Source organism: Primulina eburnea, chromosome 3 (assembly GCF_022965805.1).
Source record: "Primulina eburnea isolate SZY01 chromosome 3, ASM2296580v1, whole genome shotgun sequence".
NCBI lineage: Eukaryota > Viridiplantae > Streptophyta > Magnoliopsida > Lamiales > Gesneriaceae > Primulina > Primulina eburnea.
In genome coordinates this window covers 43,732,399-43,752,756 of record NC_133103.1, presented here as the reverse complement: position 1 = coordinate 43,752,756, position 20,358 = coordinate 43,732,399, and positions in this window count along the sequence as shown.

The following is a 20,358-nucleotide window of genomic DNA, read 5'->3' as shown; positions in this document are numbered from 1 at the left end:
ACAAGGAGCTGCTATCTTTTCGAAGATTGATTTACGATCAGGCTATCATCAATTAAAAGTGAAGTCAGATGATATTTCTAAGACTGCCTTCCGAACCAGGTACGGGCATTATGAATTTCTTGTAATGCCATTTGGACTAACAAATGCACCAGCTGCATTTATGGATCTAATGAACAGAATTTTCAAGCCATTCCTAGACAAGTTCGTGATTGTGTTTATAGATGATATTTTAATCTACTCACGAACTGTACAGGAGCATCGATAATATTTGCAATTATTTTTGCAGAATTTGAAGGATAAACATTTATATGCCAAATGGAAGAAATGTGAATTTTGGCTTGAACAAGTAGAATTCTTGGGTCATATCATTTCAAAAGAAGGCATATCAGTGGATCCAAGTAAGATTGAAGCTGTTAATAACTGGCTACGACCTACCACTGTTACCGAGGTACGTAGTTTTCTTGGGCTAGCTGGTTATTACCGTCGGTTTATGGCGGGATTTTCTAAGATAGCATTGCCTTTGACTGCTTTAACTCGAAAGAATGTGAAATTTGTATGGGACGAAGCATGTGATCGCAGTTTCCAAGAGTTAAAGGTAAAATTGACTTCAGCACCGGTCCTTGCTATTCCAGAAGGATCAGGAGATTTTGTAGTGTATAGTGATGCTTCGAAACAAGGTTTAGGAGCAGTCTTGATGCAACACGGGAAGGTGATTGCTTATGCCTCTAGGCAATTGAAAGAATATGAAAAGAACTATCCCACACATGATTTAGAACTGGCAGCAGTGGTATTTGCATTGAAAATATGGCGCCATTATCTGTATGGTGAACGGTGTGAAATTTACACAGACCACAAGAGTCTGAAATACTTATTCACGCAAAAAGAACTGAATATGAGACAACGACGTTGGTTGGAATTGGTGAAGGATTACGATTGTGTTATTAATTATCATCCAGGCAAAGCCAATGTTGTTGCAGATGCGTTAAGTCGAAAGTCCAGTTCTATTGCTGCAATGCAAGTACAAGAACAAATCCTATGGGATTTGCAGAACTTGAAACTTGATGTTATTCCAAAGGGAGCTGCAATTCATCTATCATCTCTTATGGTTCGACCAACGCTTGCAGACAGGATTAAGGTCGAACAAAACACAGATAATGAATTACAACAATTGAGGCAGCGAGATGAAGAAAAAGGAAATTTGAACTTTGAATTGGATGTGGAAGGAATATGGACATATCGAGGGAGACTGTGTGTACCAAAACAAGGAACGATCAGGAACGACATTCTTATTGATGCTCATGCTACTCCCTATTCGATCCATCCAGGAGGCACGAAAATGTACAAGGATTTGAAACCATTATTTTGGTGGCCAGGTATGAAAAAGGACATTGCTCAATTTGTTGCACAATGTCTAACTTGTCAACAGGTCAAGATTGAACATCAAAGACCAGCAGGACTTCTGAAACCACTACCCATTCCTGAATGGAAATGGGAGCATATTACAATGGATTTCATCCTTGGTTTGCCAAGAACACAAAGAGGATTCAATGCTATATGGGTTATTGTGGATCGACTTACAAAATCAGCTCACTTTCTTTCGGTGAAGACCACATACACGATGAATCAATATGCTGAAGAATACATCAAGGAGATAGTGAGGCTTCATGGTATCCCAGTGTCCATTGTATCAGATAGAGATCCAAAATTTACATCTGCATTTTGGAAAAGCTTGCATCATGCTATGGGAACTCGATTGTCATTCAGCACAGCATTCCACCCTCAAACTGATGGACAATCAGAACGAGTGAATCAGATCTTAGAAGATATGTTGAGGGCATGTACTATTGACTTCCCAGGTAGTTGGGACAGTAAACTACCGTTGGCTGAGTTTACATATAACAATAGCTATCAGTCAAGCATTGGAATGGCACCATATACTGCATTATATGGTAGAAAATGTCGATCTCCAGTACATTGGGATGAAATAGGAGAAAGGAAATTGTTAGGCCCTGAATTGGTACAACAGACAGCTGAATTGGTAACCAAGATCAGAGAAAGAATGCACACCGCCCAGAGTCGACAGAAAATCTATGCTGATGTGCGACGTCGTCGATTGGAATTTCAGGGTGGTGACCATGTATTTGTAAAGATATCACCATTGAAGGGCATTTTGCGTTTTGGTAAGAAGGGAAAATTGAGTCCAAGATATATCGGTCCATTTGAAATCTTGGAAAGAATAGGAGACAGAGCCTACCGAGTTGCTTTACCTCCGAACTTGTCAAATGTTCACAATGTTTTTCACATTTCCTTGCTACGAAGTATTTGGCCAATCCTTCTCACGTTCTTCATTATGAACCATTGGAGCTTGCATCGAATCTCTCATATGAAGAACGACCGGTCCAAATCCTCGATAGGAAATCAAAGGTGTTACGAGGCAAGGAAATACCCTTGGTAAAACTACTATGGCGCAACCATGCAATTGAAGAAGCAACTTGGGAGCGAGAAGACGAGATCCAAAAGAGATATCCTGAACTATATGGTACGTCAAATTTCGAGGACGAAATTCTTTGAAGGAGGGGAGAATTGTAATGCCCGGTTACTCGTACAAATGATAATAATGCGTTTATGTCATTTATTATGTAGTTATTTAACTCGTTAGATTCCACGTGATGATTGAAGTAACAATATTGAGATTGAACATGACTTTTATATGGCCCATGGTATATTGAGAATGAATATATGTCTAAATAGTTAGAGTAAGATGTGTAGGTAATGATAGTGTAATGGAAGTTGTGGGAAATGAGATGTAGATATGGTAGTTCGTACGGGTTTTAGTATAATGATTTGAATATTGATCCAAATTGTGTGAGGCCTTAACCATTAGAAAGCTAAGATATAATGCTACAACTTTCACGTTTTGGGTTTTGTCCAAATCATTGTGGAAGACAAGCCAAAAGCGCCCCGAAGTGAGTTGTGTGTATCGTCACTCCTACAATGACACATGTTAGGAGAATGGGCATACCTTTTTTTTACTCAGACCTCCAAATGACCTGAAACCAGTGGGAGATTCAAGCCAAGACATAAAGCTACAACTTCCTAGTTTACCACTTTTCCAGATTATGAACGGAAGAGACGTTTCTGGAGCGATCTTTGACGAAGTAGTGCGCAGAGGCAGAACAGGTGGCGCCCGAGCGGTAAGATTTTACCGCCCGAGCGCCGGTACTTTACAAGCTCACCAATTTTACAGAACATATGGCGCCCGAGCGGTAGAATATGACCGCCCGAGCGCCAGTGCACGAAAATTTTACCTCTTGGACAGAACATTCCGCGCTCGAGCGGTAGAAAACTACCGCCCGAGCGCCGCCTTATATATATATGGATAAGTTTCGACTTTCTAAGCCATTTTATCAGCTCTCCACTCTTATACCAGCAAGAAACTCGAGAGAAAAATCTAGAAAACATCCTCCAAAGCTTCCTTCTTCATTCCTTTCAAAGTTTTGAGGTTAGAAGTTTATTCTCCATCACAAGAACATCATATAGGTGTAAGTTTTCTTTTCTTTTAGTTGTTCTACATGTAGAGGAGTGATTTTGACCTAATATATACATAGTGATGGGTTTATTGATGTATTTGACAGTATAGAGCGAGAAACACCATTTTAAACCAGTGTTCTTAAGCTTGGACGGTAAGTTGGCATGTTCTTGAAGTAATACATGAGTAATATTATGAATTTCCAATGCATCTCATTGTCTATTGATATATGTACATTGTTAGTATGTTTATTGATGAAAACATAGCACCATATTCCATTGTTATGTATTAAATATGTAAGGAACTCATGAATATTGATGATGCGTGCTATGTCATGAACAAGAACATGAACATGAAAAGAAAAGGATTGATTTACATGATATAGAGCTTGTTGACATCATGGGTGGTTTTAAGTCCACCAAAGCTATTGGCCAATATATGTTCATGGGGCGTGGGGTTGCCAAAGGTTGCTCCCTGACGTCCAACACAGTAGTAGCTATATAATAAAGCAAGCACGGTAGTACAGGTCAACTAATGAAGCTCAAGTACAAAAATGAACATTGAATATATGCTACGGTATGACATGTTTTTAAGATTCATTGTTGTCACGACTTGATATGTATGTTCCTTCGATGCATATTGATACGTATAAGTGCCAACTTATTGAGTTTTATAAACTCACGTAGCTCATGTGTTGCAGGATCAGGTAGTGAAGAGACATAGGATGCCGGTTCGCCAATGGATGCTTGTGACGTGCCCTACCTCGACAAGAACCGGGACTTCTTATTGTATAGCTTCCGCATATGTATTGTAGTAAATTTTATATGAGGGTTTGAAACAAGTTCCATGTTATGTATGATGATACAAAGTATGTTGGTATATGAGAATATGTTTATAAATGTGTATGAATAGTATTGCTTGAGTTTTGGTGTATACAAAATATAGGGACATCATGCCAAAATTTTTATAAACCAGCAAAGTGATGCCTCTTGTTTTGATTTACTTCATACTATAGTTATATCATTCAAACCTTATTTTGATTACAAGTATAAGTATCATTAATCATGTCAAGTATAGAGTAAGGGTGTGACAATTTTTATGGTATCAGAGCCCACGGTTCTTTGACAGGGAAGACACTGCACTTCATCCATATGGAGAACTTGGCAAGTAAGTATCTTTGTATTCCATAGTTTATGCTAAGTTATGTGTTTCTACGTGACCTACATGTAGGTAAAGATAAGCAACGATGCCACCGAAACGTAAAGTACATGAGGGAGAGTCATCTAAGGGCAAGGCCCCTGCAGTCGAAGGTGAGGGCAGCGCGCCACGACCGATAGATGACTTCGCTCAATTACTCCAACAACAAGCAAAAGTCCATGGTGAACAAATCCAGCAGCTACTGGAGATGCAACGGACTACTCATGAACAGGCACAAGCTCAAGCCATAGTACACAGACATGTGCCTGTTCAGACAGACGTATATGATCGGTTTCGACGTTTGAATCCTCCGGAATTCATGGGAAGCACCGATCCAGCAGTAGCAGAAGAGTGGATTAAGTCATTGGAGTCCATCTTCTCCTACCTTCATATGGAAGATGTTGACAAAGTGACTTGTGCCGTCTTTTTATTAACAAAACATGCAAGAATTTGGTGGGAGAGTGCAAGGGTCGCATTACCGGTTGGACCATTGACATGGGAAACTTTCAAAACCGTGTTTTACAACAAGTATGTCAGTAAAGACGTACGAGCTAAGAAAGCCAGCGACTTCCTTAACCTGAAGCAAGGAACTATGGCAATGACAGAATACATACAACAATTTGAGGCCGGAGTCCAATATGTACCATATATTGCACAAGATGACACAAGTAAGGGCGAACACTTCATGAGGGGACTTCGCTCTGAAATTAAAAGAGATGTACGAATGTCGAAAGTTGCTATGTATGGGGAGATAGTAGAAAGAGCACTTATGGCAGAACAAGATGAACATGACATTGACAGGGACAGGCAACAACGAAGGCAGTAGTACTTTCAGAAGAGCCAAGGAGCAGGACAAGGCAAAAAGATCGATAGCAAAGGTGCTCGACCAGAGGAACCCCGTGGCAAGGGTCCCCCTCCACGTAAAGACCAGGACAGACCACCTTGTCCTAAATGTGGCAAACTTCATGGCGGGGAATGTATGCAAGGTTCTAATGTCTGTTATCGTTGCAAGAAGCCAGGACATCTCGCCAAGAATTGTCCAGGAAGTTCAGAGAAAGTACATGGACGCCTTTTCTCCATGACCAAAGAAGAAGTGGATGCTGATACATCGATGATCACCGGTATGTTCTTGATTTCTGGTATTACTGCTATTGTTTTACTAGATTCAGGAGCCACGCATTCTTTTATTTCGGAATCGTTTTAAAGAGACTAGGCATTACACCAAGTACAACAGAGACATAACTCGCCATAGCATTACCTTCCGGGCAAGAATTACGGACAGATCAGATTGTGCGAGGATGTCCAATATATGTCCAAGGTCATCAGATGTATGCTGAATTGATTGTTTTGAAAATGAACGATTTTGATGTGATATTGGGAATGGATTGGCTCTCGAAGTACAGAGTTACTATTGACTGTGGCATAAAGATGATCAAGTATGCGCCAGTAGGAGCTGAACCATTCACAGTATCAAGTGCAGGTATATCCTTACCTCTACGGATAATCTCTTGTATGAAGGCTTGTAAATTATTACAGAAGGGGTGTCAAGGATATTTAGCATCTGTTTTAGTTATTTATCCACCAGTTCGTGAATTAAAAGATACAGATGTTGTTTGTGAGTTTCCAGAAGTGTTTCCTGATGATGTAACAGGCTTACCCCCAGATAGAGAGATAGAATTGTAATCGATGTTGTGGCAGGAACTCATCCGATCTCAAAAGCTCCTTATCGATTAGCTCCTACAGAAATGAAAGAATTAAAAGAACAGTTACAGGAGTTGCTTGATAAAGGGTTTATTAGACCGAGCTTTTCACCGTGGGGTGCACCTGTTTTGTTTGTGAAAAAGAAAGACGGTACCCTTCGTCTATGCATTGATTATCGGGAGTTGAACAAAGTGACAATCAAAAATAAGTATCCACTCCCTAGAATTGATGATTTGTTTGATCAACTACAAGGAGCTGCTATCTTTTCGAAGATTGATTTACGATCAGGCTATCATCAATTAAAAGTGATGTCAGATGATATTTCTAAGACTGCCTTCCGAACCAGATACGGGCATTATGAATTTATTGTAATGCCATTTGGACTAACAAATGCACCAGCTGCATTTATGGATCTAATGAACAGAATTTTCAAGCCATTCCTAGACAAGTTCGTGATTGTGTTTATAGATGATATTTTAATCTACTCACAAACTGTACAGGAGCATCGAGAATATTTGCAATTAGTTTTGCAGAATTTGAAGGATAAACATTTATATGCCAAATGGAAGAAATGTGAATTTTGGCTTGAACAAGTAGCATTCTTGGGTCATATCATTTCAAAAGAAGGCATATCAGTGGATCCAAGTAAGATTGTGTTAGAGTAGGTGCACGTCGAGCCAAGTGTTGGCCGACTGTTCACAATGAAACTCTTTGTATAAACGATCTTTATTTTAATAATATTTCAATTTATTAATTTGGCGCATCTTTATCTTTATACCCATGCTAGTTGCATAGATAAAGTCCTTGAATATTCAAATAGTAGAAAGAATATGAGATGCTCATATGATGAGTATCATGAAACTCATATTTGGAATACTGTATATTCTAAACCGTTCCTAGTCGATTCAGCCGCCACTAAGAAGGATAAAGGCCGCTCGAGTTAGAGACTAGTATCTGCGATGTGAGTACCATGTTTCATTGGTAGGGGACATTGTGATATCCGAGCATGCAGATAGGTGCTCCTGGTAGAGTGCACTGAACAACCCTCTATAAAGGACTTTCCAAGTGGTTCTCACTTATCGAGTGGAAAAGTCCTAGTTTATGGTTGTACACCATTAGTCCTTATGACCCGGGACAACATTGAGACTCTATGTGCTAGAATTACACTTTGACTTGTTTACCGACTCTCATGGTGATGCGATCATGGACAGCCACGCGCCGAGGAAGGCATGGAAATTCATGGGAGTGGCGTTTGGGAACCAAAAGAAAATCATTCAAGCATTGTTGGAGAAACCCGAGGCTACACGGACGTGTACACGGACCTGTACACGGGGTCCGTGTCCTTCACAACCCGAGATGAGCAAATCCAGTGCCTGCACGGACCTGGAGACGGACCCAGGCACGGGGTCCGTGCCCTTTGAAGTTGGCGAATACAGTGCCTACACGGACCCGTACACGGAGGTGAGCACGGGGTCCGTGTCGCTTGATCCCGATTGAAGAGTTTTACAGTATGTACACGGACCCGTCTACGGACGTCTGCACGGGGTCCGTGTCCTCTGTTTTCTGCGCGGATTTATTTCCTTTTCTATAGTTTTATTATTTTGGGAGACTAGATTTTTGATATCTTTGATATATTGACTATGTTGGACGAAAAATTATACACAATACATATTTTATTTTGAGTTTATCAAAACTTTTGAGAATTTTCTCTCAACTTTTCAAAGCCAAGCTTTGTCAAATCAAATCAAACTTATCAAAGTTTTTAACTTTGTGGCGTTTGTCGATCGTTGCTTGTGCGGATTGTCGTAGGCAAAGTTCTTCGAAGGTTCGTATAGTTTTCGATTGTTTATCCTCGTGTTTATTTTTTGCTAAACTCTTGCTAGTTTAGAGGCGAATATCACATATTACTTGATTCAAAAGATCGGGAAAAACACACGAATCTTAATATCGTAATTGAATAGAGGGTGCGATTTATTTTTAATCGTGTTTGCTATTTATTCGTGACAAGATTCATATCACATGGGGTCATCTGGTGGCAAGGTTGGGTGTTCTGTCGAAACACATAGGAGTCGATGCATTGTAGTCGGGGATTCACCGCTTACCTACGGGTATGGATATCCTATGTGTTTTTCATGTATGTGTGGGTTGAAATCTCTGATCAGAGTATGGATATATTGTTTTTGATATATTGTTCTATCGTCTTCATAGAGTCATATTCAATTGTCTCACACAGTCAAAAAAAAAAAAAAAAAAAATTTCCTATATTCGAATTTCTTGTCTACACAGTCCAAGTGAGTCGGTCGCATTTGTTCACAAGTTTGAACTTTGATTGTTTGATATACCCACAATACAAAGCTTGAGCACTTCCAAGAGAGCTTTCAAAATTCGAGTGATACACTTGAGTGAGAGTGACTTTTCTTTGGAGTGAACGGTGAGTATTTGTTGTGAGCATACAAATAAAGAGGTAAAAGACGAGTGAATTTCTTTGGAGTGATCGTGAGCATTTGGGTGAGGATTATTTTATTTATACTAACCTTTTCTTGCAGGTACAACTTTGAAATTAAATGGAGAGGGAGGTAGGAGATAGTTCGAATTCGGGGGTGTCCAAAGCTCATCTAGATGCGTTGTTTGGGGATTTTAGTAGAGCGATGGCGACCCAAATGGAGTCGTTGCATGAGAGGTTGGGTAAACTTGAGGTTAGTGTTAGTGGGGGTAAACCTAAGCCTAGAGATTTGGGTAGAGATGATGAGGAGTATGATCTAGGAGGAGGCGATGAGAGTCAAAATGAGAATTGGGGTAGGAATGGGAGAGATAGAGGATTTGGTAGAGGAAGAAGGGAAGCCATGCGGGGTAGATATGAGGAGACTAGGGAAGATGGTCACCTGGGTAGCATTAAGATGAAGATCCCTTCATTCCATGGGAAATCTGACCCGGAGGCGTACCTAGAATGGGAAAAGAGGGTAGAGTTCGTATTTGCATGTCACCACTACTCCGAACAAAAGAAGGTGAGGTTGGCGGTGGTTGAATTCTTAGACTATGCTCTCATTTGGTGGGATCAATTAGTGACCACTAAAAGAAAGTATAATGAGAGACCTATTGAATCTTGGGATGAGATGAAGAGTGTAATGAGGAAGAGGTTTGTGCCTAACCATTACTATAGGGAGATGTTTAAGAGGTTACAAACTTTGAGGCAAGGGTTGAAGAGTGTTGAGGACTACTATAAGGAGATGGAAGTACTCATGATTAGGGCAAATACTGAGGAGGATAATGAAGCAACTATGGCTCATTTTCTTTGTGGTTTGAACAGGGAGATTCAAGATCAAGTGGAGCTTCGGCACTACTTAGATCTAGACGAAATGGTGCAAATGGCCATAAAGGTGGAGCAACAACTCAAAAGACGTGGAGTTGGTCGCACCAACCAAACCGGGGGTTCGTCTTCTTCTTGGCAATCCAATGTTGTGAAGCATGAGGAAAATAAAGTGGGGGCCAAGCCAAGATTTGACACTAAGCAAGAGGCGCCTAAACAAGGAGTCCAAGGTAAATCTGAAACTCCTTCTAATCGTTCTAGGGATACTAAATGCTTTAGATGTCAAGGGTTGGGTCACATTGCTAGTGAATGTCCTAATAAAAGAGTGATGGTTTTGAATGGTTATGGTGGGTATGAGTCCCAAAGCGAGGGTAGTGATGATGATATGCCTGCATTGGAGGATCCCGATGAGGGATATGAGGCGATTGTAGGAGAATCATTGGTGACTAGGCGTATCATGATTGGCCAAGTCGAGGAGGAGGAGACCAATCAAAGGGGGAACTTGTTTCATACTAGATGCTTTGTAAATGAAAAGGTTTGCAATGTCATTATAGATGGAGGGAGTTGTACCAATGTAGCTAGTTGTGAGATGGTGGAGAAGTTGAATTTGCCTATTTTGAAACATCCACAACCATATAGGCTTCAATGGTTGAATGATTGTGCTGAGGTAAAAGTGAATGGGCAAGTTCTAGTTGCATTTTCGATTGGGAAGTACGTTGATGAGGTGTTATGCGATGTTGTGCCTATGCATGCTTGTCATATCTTGTTGGGTAGACCTTGGCAATTCGATAGGAAGGTAACACATGATGGTTTCAAGAATAGGTACTCATTTGTCCTAAACAAAGAACCAATTGTATTGCTTCCTTTGTCACCAAAACAAATACTTGAGGATCAATTAAAGAAAAGAAAAAGAGATGAGGCCGAAAAAAAGAGTGTCCAAAAGAGTGAGATGGCCTTAGAAAAAGAAAAAGAAAATTATATGGTCGAAAGAAAGAGTGAACAAAGGAGTGAGATGACCATAGAAAAGAAAAAAGAGAGAGGAAAAGAGGCCAAAGAAAAAGAAATGAAAAATAATTTGATGACCCAAAGGAGTGAAAAGAGTGAGGATGAAAGTTGCTTATTATTGCATAAACCATTACATGTACCTTTGTACAAAGTGGTTTATCCATATTGTGATGATATCGCCGGTTCAATCCCGAGCATTGTTAATTTTTCTTTGCAGGACTCTATTGATGTTATGATAGGGAGGCTAGCAAGTGTTGTTGGTGCGAGGATACGATGGGATGAACCATGTGGATTCAAGAGCCATAGCAATGAGGTAAGGTTAGTTGTCACCGCAACATCCGAGAGGTATGATTTTCTCCCTTACCTTAATTCATTGTTGTTTTGTTTTCAAGAATTATGGGGACAAGTTGAAAATGTGATGCTTAGAGGATGTGAATGTGGTTTAGTCTTGTTACCTAAGTGTCATATTATTGAGAATGAATATGCATTGCATGAATTAGATTCAAATGTTATTGATTTTGAGTGTTCCAAGATTGTCCAATTGACACTTTGTCATGGCAATGACCTATGTGCATTAGGATTAACTTCATGTGGTGAGTTGAATGAAGACAGGGATAGTACATTTAGTGTGTTCTATTTGCATGATTCCTACTTGTTTGATGAAGACTTTGGGAAGAGCATGAATGACTATAAGAATTTCTTTGTCCATGATGAATATATTTTTAAGGAGACTAAGTTGTTCATGTTATGCTCGTTTTATGAGTTACTCGCTAGTGATGCATATTGTTATGATTTCATTATTGATAAGATGCATGCATTTCTATGTTGGTTACATATAAAAAGGTATGTCGAATGGTGTCGTAACGAGGGTCTTGCATGTATGAAGATAGCAACTAGGCTAGGGTTTTATGACATGCATGACTTAATTCTTATTCCTAGTAAACTTTGGTTGTGCACTTGTGTTGAAATTTTTGCGTTGTTAACTAGGTCTAAGAAGAAGAGGAATTTAATCTTTATGATGCTTAATGCGATATTGTCACTATCCTTTCATGTCACTTGTTATTTGATATTTGGTGTAAGTGATGTTTACAAGAAGAGACCAAGAAGTTGAGGTTCCAAATGTCAATGGCGCACATGGGGGATAGCACCTACAAAATTGAACTTCGAGGTAAGCATGTTGGTCACATAATCTTTGTCATTACTAACTTGCTTCCTTTTTGTGTAGGTAGCACGGATTTGAGGACAAATCCTTTTCAAGAAGGGGAGGATGATGCGATCATGGACAGCCACGCGCCGAGGAAGGCATGGAAATTCATGGGAGTGGCGTTTGGGAACCAAAAGAAAATCATTCAAGCATTGTTGGAGAAACCCGAGGCTACACGGACGTGTACACGGACCTGTACACGGGGTCCGTGTCCTTCACAACCCGAGATGAGCAAATCCAGTGCCTGCACGGACCTGGAGACGGACCCAGGCACGGGGTCCGTGCCCTTTGAAGTTGGCGAATACAGTGCCTACACGGACCCGTACACGGAGGTGAGCACGGGGTCCGTGTCGCTTGATCCCGATTGAAGAGTTTTACAGTATGTACACGGACCCGTCTACGGACGTCTGCACGGGGTCCGTGTCCTCTGTTTTCTGCGCGGATTTATTTCCTTTTCTAGAGTTTTATTATTTTGAGAGACTAGATTTTTGATATCTTTGATATATTGACTATGTTGGACGAAAAATTATACACAATACATATTTTATTTTGAGTTTATCAAAACTTTTGAGAATTTTCTCTCAACTTTTCAAAGCCAAGCTTTGTCAAATCAAATCAAACTTATCAAAGTTTTTAACTTTGTGGCGTTTGTCGATCGTTGCTTGTGCGGATTGTCGTAGGCAAAGTTCTTCGAAGGTTCGTATAGTTTTCGATTGTTTATCCTCGTGTTTATTTGTTGCTAAACTCTTGCTAGTTTAGAGGCGAATATCACATATTACTTGATTCAAAAGATCAGGAAAAACACACGAATCTTAATATCGTAATTGAATAGAGGGTGCGATTATTTTTAATCGTGTTTGCTATTTATTCGTGATAAGATTCATATCACATGGGGTCATCTGGTGGCAAGGTTGGGTGTTCTGTCGAAAACACATAGGAGTCGATGCATTGTAGTCGGGGATTCACCGCTTACCTACGGGTATGGATATCCTATGTGTTTTTCATGTATGTGTGAGAGTAGGTGCACGTCGAGCCACGTGTTGGCCCGATATCGATGAATCGAAAGTAAACCTTAGTTTTATTCCTGCTCAATGGTGCTGCTGTCTCTTGGAAGAGTTCCAGCAAGACAATATTGCGGATTCCAGCACAGAGGCGAATACATTCTGCATCAGCTGCAGCAAGAGAGGCTGTTTGGTAGGAATTTCGTCTTAAATGTTGGACGTCATTCCTAATGAGAGTTGCTCCTGTCCCGGTGTTGTGGACAACACGGGAGCTTAGCTCAAGCAAAGGAGACACGGTCTCATCAGAAATCCAAACTCGTATTGAGAAAGTACCACATCCGGAGAGATGTGGAATGAAGAGTAGTGTCTATTGACAAAGTCGGCTCCGCAGATATGTTGTGATCCACTAGCTAAGCCTTTACCGACCATGTTCAACAGCATCGCGATCAATGGGTTTTGAACATATGGTAGTTGGCTCTAGTGCAAGTGGAGATTGTTAGAGTAGGTGCACGTCGAGCCAAGTGTTTGCCGAGTGTTCACATGAAACTCTATGTATAAAGCAGTCTTTATTTTAATAATATTTGAAATTATTATTTTGGCAAATCTTTATCTGTATACCCATGCTAGCTTGCATAGATAAAGCCCTTGAATATACGAATAGTAGAAAGAATATGAGATGCTCATATGATGAGTATCATGAAACTCATATTTGTAATACTGTATATTCTAAACGTTCCTAGTCGATTCAGCCGCCACTAAGAAGGATATAGGCCGCTCGAGTTAGAGACTAGTATCTGCGATGTGAGTACCATGTTTCATTGGTAGGGGACATTGTGATGTCCGAACATGCAGATAGGTGCTCCTTGTAGAGTGCACTGAACAACCCTCCATAAAGGACTTTCCAAGTGGTTCTCACTTATCGAGTGGAAAAGTCCTAGGTTTATGGTTGTACAGAATTAGTCCTTATGACCCGGGACAACATTGAGACTCTATGTGCTAGAATTACACTTTGACTTGTTTACCGACTCTCATGGGGTCATCAGGTGGCAAGGTTGGGTGTTCTGGCGAAACATATAGGAGTCGATGCATTGTAGCCGGGGATTCACCGCTTACCTACGGGTATGGATATCCTATGTGTTTATCATGTATGTGTAGGATTGAAATCTCTGATCAGAGTATGGTTGTAATTATGAAAGGGGTTTCATAGATTACACCATCGATGCAACCTACAACATGACACATAGTATCGATTCATTGACAACTCTCGATATACCAATAGTTGTCGAATCGGTCGGGATATATGAGTTGAAGGGACCGTACTGTACGCTAACCATAATTGAATGGTTCTTGCAGGCACTATCATGTGATACCTAGGGAATCACGTAAGCGATGCTGCTAGGCGCTTAACGTGATTGGTTGGGTACTATCAGACTTGAGTTCTGACGTTCTTACTATCAAGGAGTTGATAAGTAAGAATGGAGCAATTGGGGTATGCTCGAATAAGACATGTTTAGTCCGAATCACATTGAGATGTGAACCCACGGCTAGTTGTATCAATGAACCATTGAGGGCCACACAAGTACTTGCTTAGTAAATCCCGAAGAGAAGTAAAATAGTTCAATGTGTTGAACGGCTTATAAATGTGTTTATAAGCGTAAAGAAAAATTAGAAGTATGACTTCTATGAGAGAAATATAAATTTTAATTAATGGAAGTGTTCCTAAGATTAAAATTTGGCCAAGTAAATAATGTAGTTGAAAATTGTGATTTTCATAAACATTATTGTGGACTAAATTAAATTAATTCAAGTGTTGAATTAATTAAACACTAGTAGACCTAGTAGAGTCTAAATAATTAAATTAATTCAAGTGTTGAATTAATTAAATAATATTGAGTCTTGTAGAGCTCAATTTAAATAATTATTTAACTAGTGGGACTTGAGTAAAATCAAGTAATATTTAATTAATCTTAAATGTGTTTGAGATAATAAAATTTAGTCTATGGTTTTTAATGTGTTAAAAACCATATAATATATAAGTGATGCATGGGAGGTGAAGGGTTGGAGATTACTTTTTATTAAAATAATGGTTGGCATGCAACTTTTTGGATCAACTTTTTGCAACCCCAAGACAACTCATCCTCCCTCATTTCTAGCATAGAGATGGCCGAAATTCTCCACCATATTCTCTCCATATTTTTTTTCTTGTTTTGTTCTTCAAATGTTGGAGAAACAAAATTCTTCTCTATGAAAAATCCTCTTAATTTCCTAGTGCAAATTATGAGGGGTTCTAGCTAGTTAGTGGTGGGCTTGATTTTGAAGGAAAGAAGGAGGCTTGGAGGCTTGTAGATAGTTTCTTCCATTCAAGAGCTTTGTTATTTGATAACAAAGTTGGAGCCACAATCAATCCTTTAAAGATTGATAGGTAAAACATTCTAAACATCCTATGTATGGTGTTTTTGTTTTTGTAAATATTGCACAAGTCCTAGGGGTGGCCGAAATTATTCCCTCAAAATTTCGATTTTTTGCTTCCGTTGCGTTTTCCGGCCACCGTAACCGGTCCGCTTTCAACAACGACGTTGGTTGGAATTGGTGAAGGATTACGATTGTGTTATTAATTATCATCCAGGCAAAGCCAATGTTGTTGCAGATGCGTTAAGTCGAAAGTCCAGTTCTATTGCTGCAATGCAAGTACAAGAACAAATCCTATGGGATTTGCAGAACTTGAAACTTGATGTTATTCCAAAGGGAGCTGCAATTCATCTATCATCTCTTATGGTTCGACCAACGCTTGCAGACAGGATTAAGGTCGAACAAAACACAGATAATGAATTACAACAATTGAGGCAGCGAGATGAAGAAAAAGGAAATTTGAACTTTGAATTGGATGGGGAAGGAATATGGACATATCGAGGGAGACTGTGTGTACCAAAACAAGGAACGATCAGGAACGACATTCTTATTGATGCTCATGCTACTCCCTATTCGATCCATCCAGGAGGCACGAAAATGTACAAGGATTTGAAACCATTATTTTGGTGGCCAGGTATGAAAAAGGACATTGCTCAATTTGTTGCACAATGTCTAACTTGTCAACAGGTCAAGATTGAACATCAAAGACCAGCAGGACTTCTGAAACCACTACCCATTCTTGAATGGAAATGGGAGCATATTACAATGGATTTCATCCTTGGTTTGCCAAGAACACAAAGAGGATTCAATGCTATATGGGTTATTGTGGATCGACTTACAAAATCAGCTCACTTTCTTCCGGTGAAGACCACATACACGATGAATCAATATGCTGAAGAATACATTAAGGAGATAGTGAGGCTTCATGGTATCCCAGTGTCCATTGTATCAGATAGAGATCCAAAATTTACATCTGCATTTTGGAAAAGCTTGCATCATGCTATGGGAACTCGATTGTCATTCAGCACAGCATTCCACCCTCAAACTGATGGACAATCAGAACGAGTGAATCAGATCTTAGAAGATATGTTGAGGGCATGTACTATTGACTTCCCAGGTAGTTGGGACAGTAAACTACCGTTGGCTGAGTTTACATATAACAATAGTTATCAGTCAAGCATTGGAATGGTGTTAGAGTAGGTGCCCGTCGAGCCAAGTGTTGGCCGAGTGTTCACAATGAAACTCTATGTATAAGCAATCTTTATTTTAATAATATTTGAAATTATTACTTTGGCACATCTTTATCTGTATACCCATGCTAGTTGCATAGATAAAGCCCTTGAATATACAAATAGTAGAAAGAATATGAGATGCTCATGTGATGAGTATCATGAAACTCATATTTGTAATACTGTATATTCTAAACCGTTCCTAGTCGATTCAGCCGCCACTAAGAAGGATATAGGCCGCTCGAGTTAGAGACTAGTATCTGCGATGTGAGTACCATGTTTCATTGGTAGGGGACATTGTGATGTCCGAACATGCAGATACGTGCTCCTTGTAGAGTGCACTGAACAACCCTCCATAAAAGGACTTTCCAAGTGGTTCTCACTTATCGAGTGGAAAAGTCCTGGTTTATGGTTGTACACCATTAGTCCTTATGACCCGGGACAACATTGAGACTCTATGTGCTAGAATTACACTTTGACTTGTTTACCGACTCTCATGGGGTCATCAGGTGGCAAGGTTGGGTGTTCTGTCGAAACACATAGGAGTCGATGCATTGTAGTCGGGGATTCACCGCTTACCTTCGGGTATGGATATCCTATGTGTTATCATGTGTATGTAGGTTGAAATCTCTGGCCAGAGTATGGTTGTAGTTATGAAAGGGGTTTCATAGATTACACCATCGATGCAACTACGACATGACACATAGTATCGATTCATTGACAACTCTCGATAAACCAATGGTTGTCGAATCGATCGGGATATATGAGTTGAAGGGACCGTACTGTACGCTAACCATAATTGAATGGTTCTTGCAGGCACTATCATTTGATACCTAGGGAATCATGTAAGCGATGCTGCTAGGCGTTTAACATGATTGGTTGGGTACTATCAGACTTGAGTTCTGACGTTCTTATTATCAAGGTGTTGATAAATAAGAATGGAGCAATTGGGGTATGCTCGTATAAGGACATGTTTAGTCCGAATCACATAGAGATGTGAACCCACGGCTAGTTGTATCAATGAACCATTGAGGGCCACACAAGTACTAGCTTTCTAGATCCCGTTGAGAAGTAAAAATAGTTCAATGTGTTGAACGGCTTATAAAGGAGTTTATGAGCGTAAGGAAAATTAGAAGTATGACTTCTATAAAGGAGAAAATAGTTCAATGTGTTGAACGACTTATAAATGAGTTTATAAGTGTAAAGAAAAATAGAAGTATGACTTCTATGAGAGAAATGTAAATTTTTAATTTATGGAAGTGTTCCTAAATTAAAATTTGGCCAAGTGAATAATGTATTTGAAAATTGTGATTTTCATAAACATTATTATGGACTGAATTAAATTAATTCAAGTGTTGAATTAATTAGACACTAGTGGACCTAGTAGAGTCCAAATAATTAAATTAATTCAAGTGTTGAATTAATTAAATAATATTGAGTCTTGTAGAGCTCAATTAAAATAATTATTTAACTAGTGGGACTTGAGTAAATTCAAGTAATGTTTAAATAGTCTCAAATATGTTTGAGATAATTAAATTTAGTCCAAAGTTTTTAATTTGATTAAAAACTATATTATATGCATGCATGGGAGGTGAAGGGTTGGAGATTACTTTTTATTAAAATAATGCAAGGCATGCACCTTTTGCTTTTAACTTTTCTCAACCTCAAGACAAGTCATCCTCCCTCATTCTTGCACCTCCATGGCCGAAACATCATCCCTTTTCTCTCCATTTTTTCTCTTCCTTTTGTGTTCTTCAATTGTTGGAGAAAAACACTATCTTCTCTTTGAAAAATCCTCACATTTTTCTAGTGCAAAATGTGAGGGGATCTACCTAGTTGGTGGTGGGCTTGATTGGAAGAAAGGAGTCCAAAAGAAAGGTGAAGCTTGTAGATTGTCTAACTTCAAGAGCTAAGGTGTTTACACCTTAGTTGGAGCCACAATCAATCTTTCAGATTGATAGGTAATTTTCTCAACACCCTATGCTTGAAAGTTGAGTTTTTTGTATATGTTTGCACAACTAGTACATGGTGTTCAATTTTGAAAAATTTTTATGCCAAAATTTCGGTTTTCATGTTTTGAAAACATTTTGTGCTTCCGTTGCGATTTTGAACACCGTATATCGATCCCTTTCAAGTGGTATCAAGAGCTAAGGTTACTAGTTTTTGTGCAACATATACAAGATATTATATTGAGGGCGATTTCTAACCGTTTGAGATGAAAATTTGCAACAAAACCGAGGCCTTCTTGTGGGGAATTTCGGGCAGCATGTTGCTGCCCGTTTCGGGCAGCTCGGGCTGCCCGAGGGCTGCCCATTTCGGGCAGCAAGGGCAGCCCGAGGGGCTGCCCGAACAGCCCCTAAAGTTTAATAAAAAAAAAATTTTTTTTTTTTTTTTGCATGTTGGCCGGAATCCGGCGACGGAACTCCGGCGACGGCGATGACGACTAGGGTTTCCAAAAGTGTTTTGGAATATAAAAGTGTCATGGGCCTTGAGTTGTTGGGCCATTAGATGGTCAACATATTTGTGAATTTTAAATGAGCCAAAATGTTTTTGGTGAAAAATAAGTTTTTGGGCCCTTAAGTTTAAAATTACAAAAGTTGCAAATTTTTCTCATAAAATAAATAATTGAAGTTGGACTTTAATTATTTATAGTAAATTGTGATTTATAAGAAATTCGGTTATAAATAAATTAATTGGAAAGTAGACAAAGGTGTTTGTATACTTTGTTAATTTAGTTTATAATCGTGGCGGTTAGTGATTGGATCAAGATATATAATATTGGATCAATTAATTATAGTGATAATTAATTGATGGTGTATAATATGTGATATTATGCATGAAGGATGATCAAAAGCCCAAGCCCAATTTGCTAGGTGTATGCTAGGATATTTGTGTTGTATGATTGTAATAATTATCAATTTCAAGTGGGCTTGGTTTATGGCCCGTTCCCACCCCCCATGAGATGTATCCCTATGTGCCATGGATATTTAATTGTAAATATTAGAATAGTGGAAGATCAAGATTGGAAGATGGTGGCCTTGGTGATTATGAAGATCGAAGACATGTAATATTGGATGCTAATGTAATAATGTAGTTGCATTTGCATCCCGTGCATTTACCCTAGGATTGGACCTAGGCCCGTGTTTAGCTCACACGGGCCATTAGTATTGGGGCGATTGATCATCCTTGTTTTGTTTACTGTTTATAATATATGCATGATATGTTATAAATAATGAGTATGTGCGTTATTATTATGATAATAACAAAGTTGCATGAATCCGACAAACATACGATCAAACATGGCGAGCTTTTAAAATAAAATTAATGATGAGACCTTTCAAAATTAAAAACCCTCATTTTGAATAAGATTCAAAATTAATATCAAGCCCGAAAAGGGGAATTATAAATTTGTTTATAATTTCCTTGTCTTCCATCGACAATGGGTGCATGATGAACGCTACCCGTACTCGGGGCTCGGCTCATATTATTGAGGGAGCTTTGGGTGCCGGAAAGCTGTGACATCCATTGACATGGTGATGTGAACTACGTGGAACTCCCATGATTTCGGCTCATATTATTGAGGGAACTCATGGCGACCGTCCATTAAGGTTCAACATCGATGGGTAAGGCTTGACACGTAAAGATGAACGACGTCATATTATTGGGTCCTAATCAAACGTGAGACAAAAGTTTACGTTGAGGGTTGCATTGTGATGCAATTGGAAACTACCTTTTAGGAATTGTGATTGGCTGATATTATTCGGGATCACAATTCG